At 42.8% G+C, this 12,205-nt stretch overlaps 1 pseudogene; it reads right to left on the bottom strand.

Moving 5' to 3' along the window:
• Positions 1-2,568: 2,568 nt before the first annotated feature.
• Positions 2,569-3,088, bottom strand: LOC132519090 (coiled-coil-helix-coiled-coil-helix domain-containing protein 2-like; annotated as a pseudogene).
• Positions 3,089-12,205: the final 9,117 nt, after the last annotated feature.

The raw sequence follows: 12,205 nt of genomic DNA, 5'->3' as shown, positions 1-12,205 counted from the left end.
TAGCACAGTTTTGCACATGTTAAATTATGATGAAATAAAACAATACTCCAATATATATAGTACTTTACCTTGAAAAAGATAAAGTTTTCTCGTGGACTAGAGCATCGGATGGCTGCAACTTGTGAGTTATCGTGAGGCTGTGGAAGGGGTTTTTTCCCAAAATTGGACAGAAAGCTGTAATACTACATGTGCTTGGGTTTATCTCATAACACAGGTGGCAATCTGCGGGAACTGGTAGACATTTGAGGTGTATGTGGGGGGGGGGTTGTGTGTTCCTACACACCTCAATTCAGCTGAGTGCAGTTTTCCGCACTCAGTGTTTCTCGTGGATGGGATAACATATGTCAATCACATTGGAACAAACTTGCATTTTCAGAACAAGTGTGATTACGGGGCTGACGGTGCTGCCTAAAGAGATCACCACCCTTTATCTGTACTTTCAAACTCCCAAAGGTTCTTTGTAAGTTTGGCGCAAATTCATTTGTTAGCAAAAAGTAAGGTGAATATAAATGTTTTCCAGAAACACTGCATTTGATTGTAAAGCGCTGTCACAGACCCCACTGGGGTTTAAATATGCCTCTGTACAATCTGAAAACTTCTGATTTCTAAAGCATGTCTAGCTCTAAGGGAATAGGGAACAGTCCATCTGTATGCTGAGTGTCTGTTTTGTGTGAGGCATCGTGTTAGGACACGGTACACAGCAGTTGCCTGAATCCTATCATTTTACTAATTTAAGAGGAATTTTGCAGTGCTTTTCTTAGCCCTGGAACATCAGAATACTTTAGAGAAGAAACTGTTCAGTTAAAAAAGATTGCTAGACGTACACTCTAGTAATGTAAACTCATGTTTACTGAGCAGTGTGCTCCGGAATTTAGGGGAGGAATTTAGTGTGTATAAGATATATGGTACCTAAAGAAATTAAAAGGTATTTGAAAGAAATAGTGAAGACACTGTTTCCCCGAGTGTGTTCAGAGGAACACTAGTCATGATGGATGTCCAGAAAGTCAAGTTTGGGCAGCACTGTGTATTCTCTGCCCTTCTGGAGCACAATAATGATATCAGCATAGTAAAGACTCTGAAAGGTCCCATAGTAAAGAAGCATGTTTAACTTTGTTTTACGTGGATTCTCAAATGTACTGGTCTTCGAATAACAACCTGGTGCTGACCCACAGAGCACATTCTGAGAAACTCCAGACTAAGGCGTTTATGATGCTCCAGAAGAACTATGAGAGGAAATTCTGTTTCTCATTTGGAAGTGTAGCGTATAAATCCAATGCAGAGAAATTGTATGCTTTTATTATTTTAGGTTTAGAAATGAAAATGTAAGAAGTGCATTCTTATGACAAATGGAAAATGAATCAGATTTGCTTGACTTGCCCAGCGATTTTTAATTTTTAGAATCTTCTATATAAACTAGCAATTATGATGATGCAGCCATCAAATGGTATGTAATTATATCCATGAAATAATGGATAGTGAGTACTTTTTAAAATGAAAACAAATTCCCTAAAGTAATTATTGGATGATGAAAATAAATTAATTCAATTCAGTACTTAAAGAATGAAAATTACTGTGATCCCTGAAGCAGTGTATGTGCAGATATAGGTTCTTTCATGTGAAAAATTATGGCAGAGAAATGCTGAAATATTAAGAAAATGTGATACCCACTGTTTTTTCTCCTATAAACTCAGTCTTACCATTTAAGATGGTCAATTTCCACAGAGGCTGGTAAGCAGATGTTTCATAGCTAGTAAGACATGGGATCAGGATTCAGGCCAACTGCTCTCATCTCTGGGGCCTACATGCTTAACCCCTAACTAGAGCTGCAGTCATTAAAAAAACAAATTTAGTAGAAATAACATTTCTTTTTTCTCCCTCCCCTCCTCTCCCCACTGTCCCAACCACCCAACAAAAGTAAATTTCTGTTGTAAACTTCTAAAATGCCATTCTAAATACTTTAATGTTAGAGAATACTTTGCGAAGCCATACTCCTTCTATATGACCGTTGTATTTTGGAATGTTAATAGCATTGCAGAAGTGCTCTGTTTTACTGCATTGTGAAAATTGCTTTGATCTTTTAGGCCCCATCTGTACAAATATATTCACAATGACAATTGGCGTTATTTGTCAAGAAAAATAGCTGCTGTTGATGACCGTGCACTTAATCCAGTTGATTCCAGGGAGACAGACAGTTATTACAGCCCCCAAATCATAAACTGATCATAAAATAGTTTATTGAGTGGCTATGTGGGGACACATGCTCAGGTTTTCATAATGGTGGTTGTAGCATAGAATTGCAAGTGCTTCATAAAATTTAGGTACTTGCTTTTTTTTTTTTTTTGGAAAGAAAATCACTTTAGTCTAATTAATTCACAAACAAAAGCACGTTTAAGTGGACACACAAACACGCACCCAGCCCCAAACTCAACACCATCGCTGTGAGCTTCTATATGGTGAGAATACCCTCTTCCACTGCAGTCCTGAAGCACAAAAGCTATTAATGATCGAGGAGAGGTTTAACTGGTGGCTTCACACTTTATATCTTCACTATCAATTATATTTTTTACGCTAAACCAACGTGGTCATGAGAGATGATTTTTCATGCCTCCAACTGGAACTTCGTGATGAAGCTAACCCGTTCTCCAGTCTGCACTGTTTTCAGCACCTCGCTGAGACCTGCACACAGCTTAAGTTCACCCTGGTTCTGGGCACACTCCAAAAACTGTTTCATCTCAAAAAAGCATGGGCCACTCTGCTGCTGCTGTGCAGGCTGGGTTCCCCGAGGCTCCTGGTGAGTGACGTCAAGCCTTGAGGGCTCAGCATTACTTCCTCCACTGAAGCCACCAGGGAGGGCATGACCCAGAGTGTGGCCGATGGCAGAACCCACAGCCACGCCGGCTGCAGTGGCTGCCATCTGGGCCATCAGACCTGGCTGCCGGGAAGCAGCAGCAGGGGAGCCAACAGCAGATGGTGAAGCCGCTGTGGGTGGCTGAGCGGCGGGCGTTGGCCTGGGTGCAGTTCTCATCTGAGGTGCCCGGCTGGCCGGAGGGGCCACGCTGGAAGTGAGGCTTCGGCTTCCACGAGGCATCTTAAATGTGTGGCGAAGTGGGATCTAGAAGAGTGAGACTCGGAGGAGACCCGGGCTGCTTCTTAGTAGTCGCTTTTTTTTTTTGCGGTACGCGGGCCTCTCACTGTTGTGGCCTCTCCCGTTGCGGAGCACAGGCTCCGGACACGCAGGCTCAGCGGCCATGGCTCATGGGCCCAGCCACTCCGTGGCATGTGGGATCTTCCCGGACCGGGGCACGAACCCGCGTCCCCTGCATCTGCAGGCGGACCCTCAACCACTGCGCCACCAGGGAAGCCCAGTACTCGCTTTTTTGATATAAAAGATCTTAGACCTAAACATTGAGAAGAAAATTGGGGAATCAAGTAAATAAGAGTATAGCTCCTTCCCTGATTTATAAAATTTTATTCCCTATTAATGTTGCTAAATCACAGTTTGCTGTCCGAATGTTGGGTGGACCTCGTTGCAATTACTGAGTTTTTCTAAAGTTAATCCTGGAAAAATAATTAATTGCCACAGTCAGTAATAAAATAATCATAAAAATAAACTTTTAAATTTTATTTAAAATGTAAAGATATTTCTGACAGGAATGTGTAATTAATTTCGGAAATGAGAATGGGGGAAACTTTTTTTTTTTATAACTGAGATGTCACCAAACACTAAGACTTGGAAGCAGACTTCTAACAAAAGCTTCTGTGTTCTGACTCTTCCTCTGAAGAAAGATTGGTGTTCTTAGGACTTAGAATCTTTTTTTTCTCATGGTAAGAGGATTGTTTGTTGGATGGAGAGTTCAGGTAGGTTTTACTGTTCTTTTACCTTCCGGTTAATAAGTAAGGCATTGATGAAGCAGCCTTCCCCAAGTAATTTATGAGAAGGGCGGGCGCTATCTGACATCTGGACTTTGACACGTCTTCCAGGATGATGTGTGTGGACTCATGCCAAGTGATTGCCCATATAACATGCAGCACAAAGTGCTAGGCTGCCTGGATTACAAGCAGTCCTCAAATGACCAGCTCTACAGATAGGTCACCTGAAGGAGGCCATTCTGTACCCTCATGAAGCCCACCAAGTTCTCCGAGCTGAGGCTTCCATACCCTGGTGTCGTCTCCCAGACTGTCTGTTCACTTTCTGCCCCGCCCCCCCCAATATGACCAGTGCAGCAAATATTTTATCTGGTGGCTGCCCCCATTCAAGACACTTGAAGCAGGACTTCGCTGGTGGTGCAGTGGTTAAGCATCCGCCTACTAATAATGCAGGGGACATGGGTTCCAGCCCTGGTCCGGGAAGATCCCACATGCCGCGGAGCAACTAAGCCCGTGCACAAGTACTGAGCCTGCGCTCTACAGCCCATGAGCCACAACTACTGAGCCCATGTGCCACAACTATTGAAGCCCACACGCCTAGAGCCCGTGCTCTGCAACAGGACAAGCCACCGCAATGAGAAGCCTGTGCACTGCAATGAAGAGTAGCCTCCGTTCACGGCAACTAGAGAAAAGCCCACGCGCAGCAACAAAGACCCAAGGCAGACAAAAATAAATTAAAAAAAAAAAAGACTGAGGCATTACTCAGCCATAAAAAAGAACAAAATAATGCCATTTGCAGCAACATGGATGGACCTAGAGATTCTCATACTGAGTGAAGTAAGTCAGAGAAAGGCAAATATCCTATGATATCGCTTATATGTGGAATGTAAAAAAAAAGGCTACAAATGAACTTATCTACAGAACCGAAATAGAGTTACAGATGTGGAAAATAAACTTATGATTACCAGGGGGTAATGGGGGAAGGGATAAATTGGAAGATTGGGATTGACACATACACACTACTATATATAAAACAGATAACTAATAAGGACCGACTGTATAGCGCAGGGAACTCTACTTAATACTCTGCAATAGCCTATATGGGAAAAGAATCTAAAAAAGAGTGGATATATGTATTTGCATAGCAGATTCACTTTGCTGTACAGCAGAAACTAACACAACATTGTAAATCAATTATACCCCAATTAAAAAAAAAAAGACACCGAGCATTACAAAGGCCCTCATCAGCCTTCTTGGCTGACCATGTAGACCAAGTCACCCATTAGTTAAATACCCATGCAAGAAACTGTAATTTAATTTGCCTTTAATTATAGTTAACTCTCTTGGTTCCAGCTCAACTGAGCCCCACCAAATCCACCTTGATTTTAGAGAAAGGGATGACTTTTTTCCCCCATCAATAAATTCTAACATTCTAAAATTCTCTACTTAGCTTGAAAGCTAGATTTGTGGGCCAAGGCTGGAGGTAATGATGTTATCATAACTGATACTTTTAGAATTTTGCTATGACCTTTTAGAATATTTCTGATTAGAGAATTTGGGGTTAGGTATTTCTACAGTGGGAAAAAAAGCAATTGATATAAAAGGAAAAAAAAATTTTACCTCAGAAATAAGTGAAATGTAGCATAAGTGACTGTTGGACCATTTACTATGATGCTGTCAAACTTAGGAATCAGATGTCACTTACATATTTTGAGCCTTGGACAGTTGTAGAGAAAGTACTCACTTATTTCATCAGGCAGTGCCAAAGACCAATTCTATAGTAATGTAATGATACTTGTGGCATCTTATAGAATTCTTTTAATTTAAATTTTTAAAATTGACTCATTTTATATAGAATCAATTCTTCTAACATTTCCCTAATATTCTGTGGTGGTCTTCAAAAACTACTGATTATAATTTTTTATATTAGCCTTTGGAGATTTTACTGATGGGAACCAAAAGTAGGTTTCGTGAAAATCTCTGGCCTATACTCCTGAATAAATAACCACCGAAAACATACAGACATTCTGAAATTAAACACTCCAATTTTAGGGTTTTTTTTTTTTTACCATTTTTAAATGATATGATCTCAATTATATTGCACATTTCCTTGTCTTTTAAATAATTTAACTCTGAGAACTACATGCCTAGCACAGTGCCTTATGTATGGGGGCATCTGCTATGTTGTAAATCTCCTTTCCTTTTAAGGGTGATACAGTATGTTATTTAAGGGATCGATGAAGTTTGAAGGTGTGTTTGTATTTATACTAAGGATTCCAGACTGTTATCTTTTTTTTTTTTTTTTTTTTGCGGTACGCAGGCCTCTCACTGTTGTGGCCTCTCCTGTTGCGGAGCACAGGCTCCAGACGCGCAGGCTCAGCGGCCGTGGCTCACGGGCCCAGCCGCTCCGCGGCATGTGGGATCTTCCCGGACCGGGGCGCGAACCCGTGTCCCCTGCATCGGCAGGCGGACCCTCAACCACTGCGCCACCAGGGAAGCCCCAGACTGTTATCTTTTTGTAATTGGTGATTATACTTTCTGCTTCCTCACTGTCTCACGCCACTGCTCAGAGCAAAGTAGTTTCTTCCTCATGTCAGATTTTCTGTGAACTCTTAGTAAGGCCAGAACTGCAGATCACCAGAGGAAATGAGATGACTACCTTGAACATCATTAACCTCATTTTTGTACCCAGATCTCTCTGTAGACTCTGGCCAGCAGAGATCTGGGGGCTCTGATACCCAGCTGCGGGCTCGTACTTGTGTGTTTTGTGCAAGTACTTTTCTATACACGTTGTGAGTGTTCATCTCTCCTTTTCCCTCAAAGCTCCTGACTTCAGCTTCCAAGATATGTCTCCCATGACACAGACAAGTAATTTCATCTCTCTGGTCCTCAGGTGAAATAGGGATGTTAGTAGTATCCGTGAAATAGGGATGTTAGTAGTATCTACTTCCCAGGGTTGTTTTGAAGATAACTGAGTTAATATCTGTAAAGGTCTTAGAGCAGTCATGCATAGTAAGGGTTAAATAATTTTAAAAAAAGATTGACCACTGGATAAATGACTCTTTCAGCTTCTTAAAGGAAAGGAAAGATCTGAGAAGATACTTCTCCTAGTAGAGGGTGATTTACACTTTCTTTTCTGGGGTAGGAATGGAGTAATTTGGAGGGATTTGTATCTGAAGGAGCAGAACTGAAAGGTATTACCTAAAATATCTGTAGAAAGTGCTGGCAGTGAGCCTGGGTCCTGACTGGATCAAGTAATATATGGAAAGATGTTCATAGCAGCTCCTCTGGGGGCTCTTCATAGTAGACCTTAAAAGGAGACAAGAGGAATAAACTGGAAATACATGGGGATGGAGGGAATTGGGGACAAAGCTTACGCCATGAGTTAGCAGTTATCTTCGGTTACCTAACAAAGGCTGAAAAGAGAGTGATTCTCAGGGGAGATGATATATATATGTAAGTCACATACATAGATATATAAATCTTTTAACCACCTGTCTGACATAGGTGTTTTTCTCAGCTTCTTCCGTGGAAAGGGGCCCTGGCCATCTGCTTTGTTAAAAGAAAGCAGGCAGCAGCTTCGTGTGGCACGTGCAGGGGACGCCCTGCCGACCACCGTGAAGCTTGGAAGCCCTTCGTGGTGCCCGCGGGCGCTTGTCGAGAGCCGGGGCGGGGGTGGGGTGGGGTGCGGAGGACCCATGCCCGGGGCCCGCCTCGCCCACTGCTGCGGCTGCTGCTGCGCGCACTGGCTGCCCAGCAACGGCGCTGGCGCGCGGCCGGATGGCTCTTGGCTCCAACAGCTGGGCCGCCCTTTGCCCCGGCTCGCAGCCTGGTGGTAATTCGCTCTAGGCTCAGAGGGGCAGCCCTGTCAAACTGCAGCCTGTGTTTATCTTGTAATCCACAGACAAGAAGAAGGGAGGCAAATTCCAGCCTTTGAAGAAGTTGTTTGGCAAAAGGAAAAAGAAAGGCACGTCGACGACCCGGGAGGCGTCTGCAGGGCGCAAGTGTCGCTCTCCCCCGAGTGTCAGCAATGGGACCTTCTCTTCCGACGAGGAGACCCTGGAGGACAGCCTGAGGTAATCACTCGCACTTTTTTTTCTGACCTTCAGCGGAGTTCCGGGGAGTGGGGTCCCGAAGGAGGCAGAGCGGCATCCTCATGGGCTCCACTTCTGGGAAGGTGGAGGACCGGGGTGCGTGGTGCGCTCTGTGCGGAGACGTTACCTCGGGGAATTAGCATACGTGTCTGGCCTCACTTTGTGGAAGAGCATAGGGATGTGCGCCTTCATCTTGCTGCCCTCGCTGGGGGAGGAAGGCAGCAGCTCACTGCCTTGGCTCAACCCAAGCTCCTTGAGTTGGAGGAGACCATGTCCCCCTGTCCCATTGCCTGGCAAGGAGGAAGGGTGGTTCGTACACTAGGTTTTACACCCGCGTTGAGGATGCAGACTGCTGGGGCACAGTGTGTCACCCTTCATCCCCCTGGCCATGTCTAGCAACTTCCAGACCCTGCCTACAATGGGGCTTTTAGTTTCTGCTGCTTGTTCTCTCTCTCTCTCTCTCCTCCCCTCCCGTCTCCCTCTCGTCGTCCTTCTCCTCTCTCTCTCCTTCTCGTTGCTCTTTCCTCTTTTCTCTCTCTTTCTCTTCCTCTTAGAGCACAGGCACTACATCTGGCTGTTACCGTGTCAAGAACTCAGACAAGCAGGGTAAGGAGGTACTTTCTCACCTGAGTGCTGGGAATTGAAGTCAGCGATGGTTACGTTCTGCTACTGACAGCTCAGAAGTCAGCTCCTCTGAGAAGCCCTTTCCCACTACCCGCTCTGATTCGTTTGCCCTCGACTGCGTGGCTCCCGCAAAGAACTTGTTACTTCCTCTGGAAATGATTGATCGGCTAGTCTGTCTCTCTCACTCAGCTGCCAGTTCTGTGAAGCCAGGGACCAGGTTTTACTCAGCCTCACCTTAGGCACTCAAAAAGTGTTTCCTATGAATGACTGGCACTGCATTAAGTTGCCCTAGTACGTGTTGAAGGCATAGATGATGTAACCTGTGATATTCTCACTGTGTTTGAAGGACAAAGACGAAAACAGCCTCGGTGGTCTGTCTGTGAGTATAGTGTTGTCAACTACAGTTGAGCCCAGGTTACAGAATCCTCAGGCAAGCCGTGCACATTAAGCATAACAGTGCCCACAACAGCATTTGTTAGCCCTAAGTAATGCTGACTCTTTTCCTCCACAGGCCTATATTGGTTTTCCATTGTCTTTATTAGGGAAACTATTGAATTTAACCAAAGAGAACAATTTCACTGAAAGGAGAACACAGCTAGCACCAAACTAACCCAATTGTTGGAATGTTAGTATCAATATAGAATTGAGTATTGGCCAGCACGAATCAGGTTTGACTTTACTTTGGTTTCTTCCCTTGCAAAATAAGAATGTGAACGTTTTTTGCTTCACAGCATCAGAATGAGGTACAGATACTAAAATGTGACCAAGCAGCAGTTCAAGGCAAAATCTGAGATCAAGTTTGGAAAGTTCTCCTTTGGAAGGACTGTCCTATGAAAACACAACTTGTCCTTTTTATAACAGGTTATGGTTTTGTCAAGTCTCTGATTTCTTGCTGAATTTTATTAGACTCTTAGAAGACCCTAGACCCTTGTTCTCTTCCCATTTAAGTGGTATTCTGTTTACCCCTTGGGGTTTTCCTTAAGGTTTTAAGTTTTAAAACTTAAAGATTTTAAGATTTGCCTTGGGGAAATCTACATTGGATCAAACAGCTACATTTCCATTAAATGTAGGTAATGTTACCTGTTCTTATTGATAAATCTATATTTATGAGACATATACTCTATTTTAATCATTTAATACTTATTTGTATAATACAGGAAGCTAGAAGGATAAGCTTGGGACAATGAGTTTAAAAAAGGCTCTTTAAAATTAAAAAAATAGGAAAACAGAAGTTGCTTAAAATATATATTCCCTCTTCCTACTCAGAAACTTCCAATTGAAAAATAATTCCGCCCACAAAGTAAATATTACATGCATCACTTACAGTATGACTGAACTTTTGATTATTCGCCCTATTTACAGATGGAGAAAATGAAAAATGTTGCTTCCAACAATTCTTATTTTCAGTTCACTGTTCAATTAACAGATACGTTACTTCGCATCGCGTAAGGATTCAAAAAATGTCTGTGCCTTTTATTTGCTATTTCCAAAATGGGCAGCTCTCACTACAGCACAAAAGTCAAAATTCCATTAACATGATCTCTGGTGGAGGTTCCAAGGAGGCAGATTTCAGCCCAATGTGAGGGAAAATTTCTTAATTACTAGAGCTGCTTAAAAATGGGGAGGCTGGGTATGTGCCAGAGGCATTGGAGCTGATGAAGGGCACTTCTGCACTAGGTGAGAATTTAAAGGAGCTGAACTTTAACATGCTGTCAAACTCTAAGGATCTGTAATTCTAGAAATGTCTCCATGGCCAAAAATAGCTGTTTATTGATCTCCTTCTGCCTGAAATTTCTCATTTCCTTTGGGTTTCAAAGCACTCTGTTCTCTCTAGGTTAGAAGCCTTTATTTCTCCTAGGCTACTACTTTTAAATTATACATGCCTATGGGAAAAGCAAAACAGTAAAACGTGATCAGTTTTTAACAATTGAATGTGACTTCCTTTAGTAACTAAATACAGCTAATATTGTGTTTCCCAAAGTGTGTTGAATAGATGTTAAATTTAAAAGGGGGAGAGGGTCAGTTTGACAGAGAGATCTGGGAAATCCTGGACCAAAATGAATTAAATAGGATTCTTTACATGGGACTTTTCAGATCTTTTACTATGCCAGTGTGCCCTGGGAGTTTCCGAGAAGAGGGACGTAGTTTGCAGCATTTCCAAGATTTAACCACAAACTTTTGTTTCACAGAGAATATCCATTGGTGTATATTAAAGCTACCATGTATTAAACTTAATACAATGCGTTTTGCATAGGTGAATTCCTGTAATATTTACCGTGACTCTGAGATTGACATTATTATTCCCATTTCAAAGATGAGAAAACTAGGGCTAGAGAATGACTTGCTAGTAAGTTGCTGAGCCACTATTCAAGCAGTAACGAGTGCATTGCTGCTATTCTGCCTCTGTATTCTGCTGCGGCCGTACTAGGGAGCTAGTCATATGGCCCTGAGTTGTCCTGCTGGTCCTGGGTCACCAGGCTCAGGTATCTTCCTGCCTTCAGCTGCCTGATGGAGGCTCTGCTACTTATTGGGACACCACTTGTCCTACTTCCAATTTCTGCCTAACACCTGGCATTTACTGTGATCATGAATAGCTACAGCACTTTACAGTAAGCGCCAGCTGTAAGCATGGTGAGAACCGAAGGGGCTTCACGGAGGGTGAGCTCACTGTGGGGCTGGAGCAGATAGGAAGGGGCTCAGGAATGAGGAGAACTTGAGCTGTCTCCCAACAAGGGACAGGACTTGGAGTGCTGAGAGGCAAGGCACGGGTGTTTCAGATCCGGAATGGCATGAGCAGAGACTTTCACACAAGAATGAGTGTGACGCGAATAGAATAGGAGGAAACTTTCCAAATCATTGTGTGAGGCCAGTGTTACCCTAACACCAAAACATCACACACAAAAGAAAACTACGGACCAATAGCTCTTATGAATAAAGACATAAAAAATCCCAGACAAAATACTAGCAAACTGAATCCTCAAACATATAAAAAAGGATTCTACACCATGACCGAATGGGATCTAAGCCAGGAGTACAAGGTTCGTTTTATATACAAAAATCAATCAATATAACACACCATGTTAATAAAATAAAGGACAAAAACCACATGATCATCTCAGTTGATGTAGAAAAAAGCATTTGACAGAATCCAACACCCTTACATGATAAAAACACTCAAAACTGGGAATGGAAAGGAACTTCTTCAACTTGATAAAGGACATCTACAAAAATCCACAGCTAATATTATACTAAATGGTGAAAGACTGAATGTGTTCCCCTTGAGATCAGGAAAAAGACAAGAATGGCTATTCAACACTGTACTGTACTATACCATAGGTTATAGCTAGGACAGGCAAGAAAAAGAAATAAAAGCCATCAATTTTGGGAAGGAAGAAATAAAAGCTATCTATTTGCAGATACCATGATCCTGTATATAGAAAATCCTAAGGAATCCACAAATAAACCATTTGACTAATAAAGTTGAAATAGACTGCAAAATATGAGATTAGGGTTTTTGCATTTCAATGTACCTACTTCTCCTGAGGAGAGTGCAGGCTTCCCACAGCCCTCCTGTTAGTCCCACTGGCCCTCCAACCAGCCAAGGGAGCTCGTCTCCCCTG

This window comes from Lagenorhynchus albirostris, chromosome 4 (assembly GCF_949774975.1).
Source record: "Lagenorhynchus albirostris chromosome 4, mLagAlb1.1, whole genome shotgun sequence".
NCBI classification, from domain to species: Eukaryota; Metazoa; Chordata; class Mammalia; order Artiodactyla; family Delphinidae; genus Lagenorhynchus; species Lagenorhynchus albirostris.
This window is presented reverse-complemented; position numbering and strand designations above follow the sequence as displayed.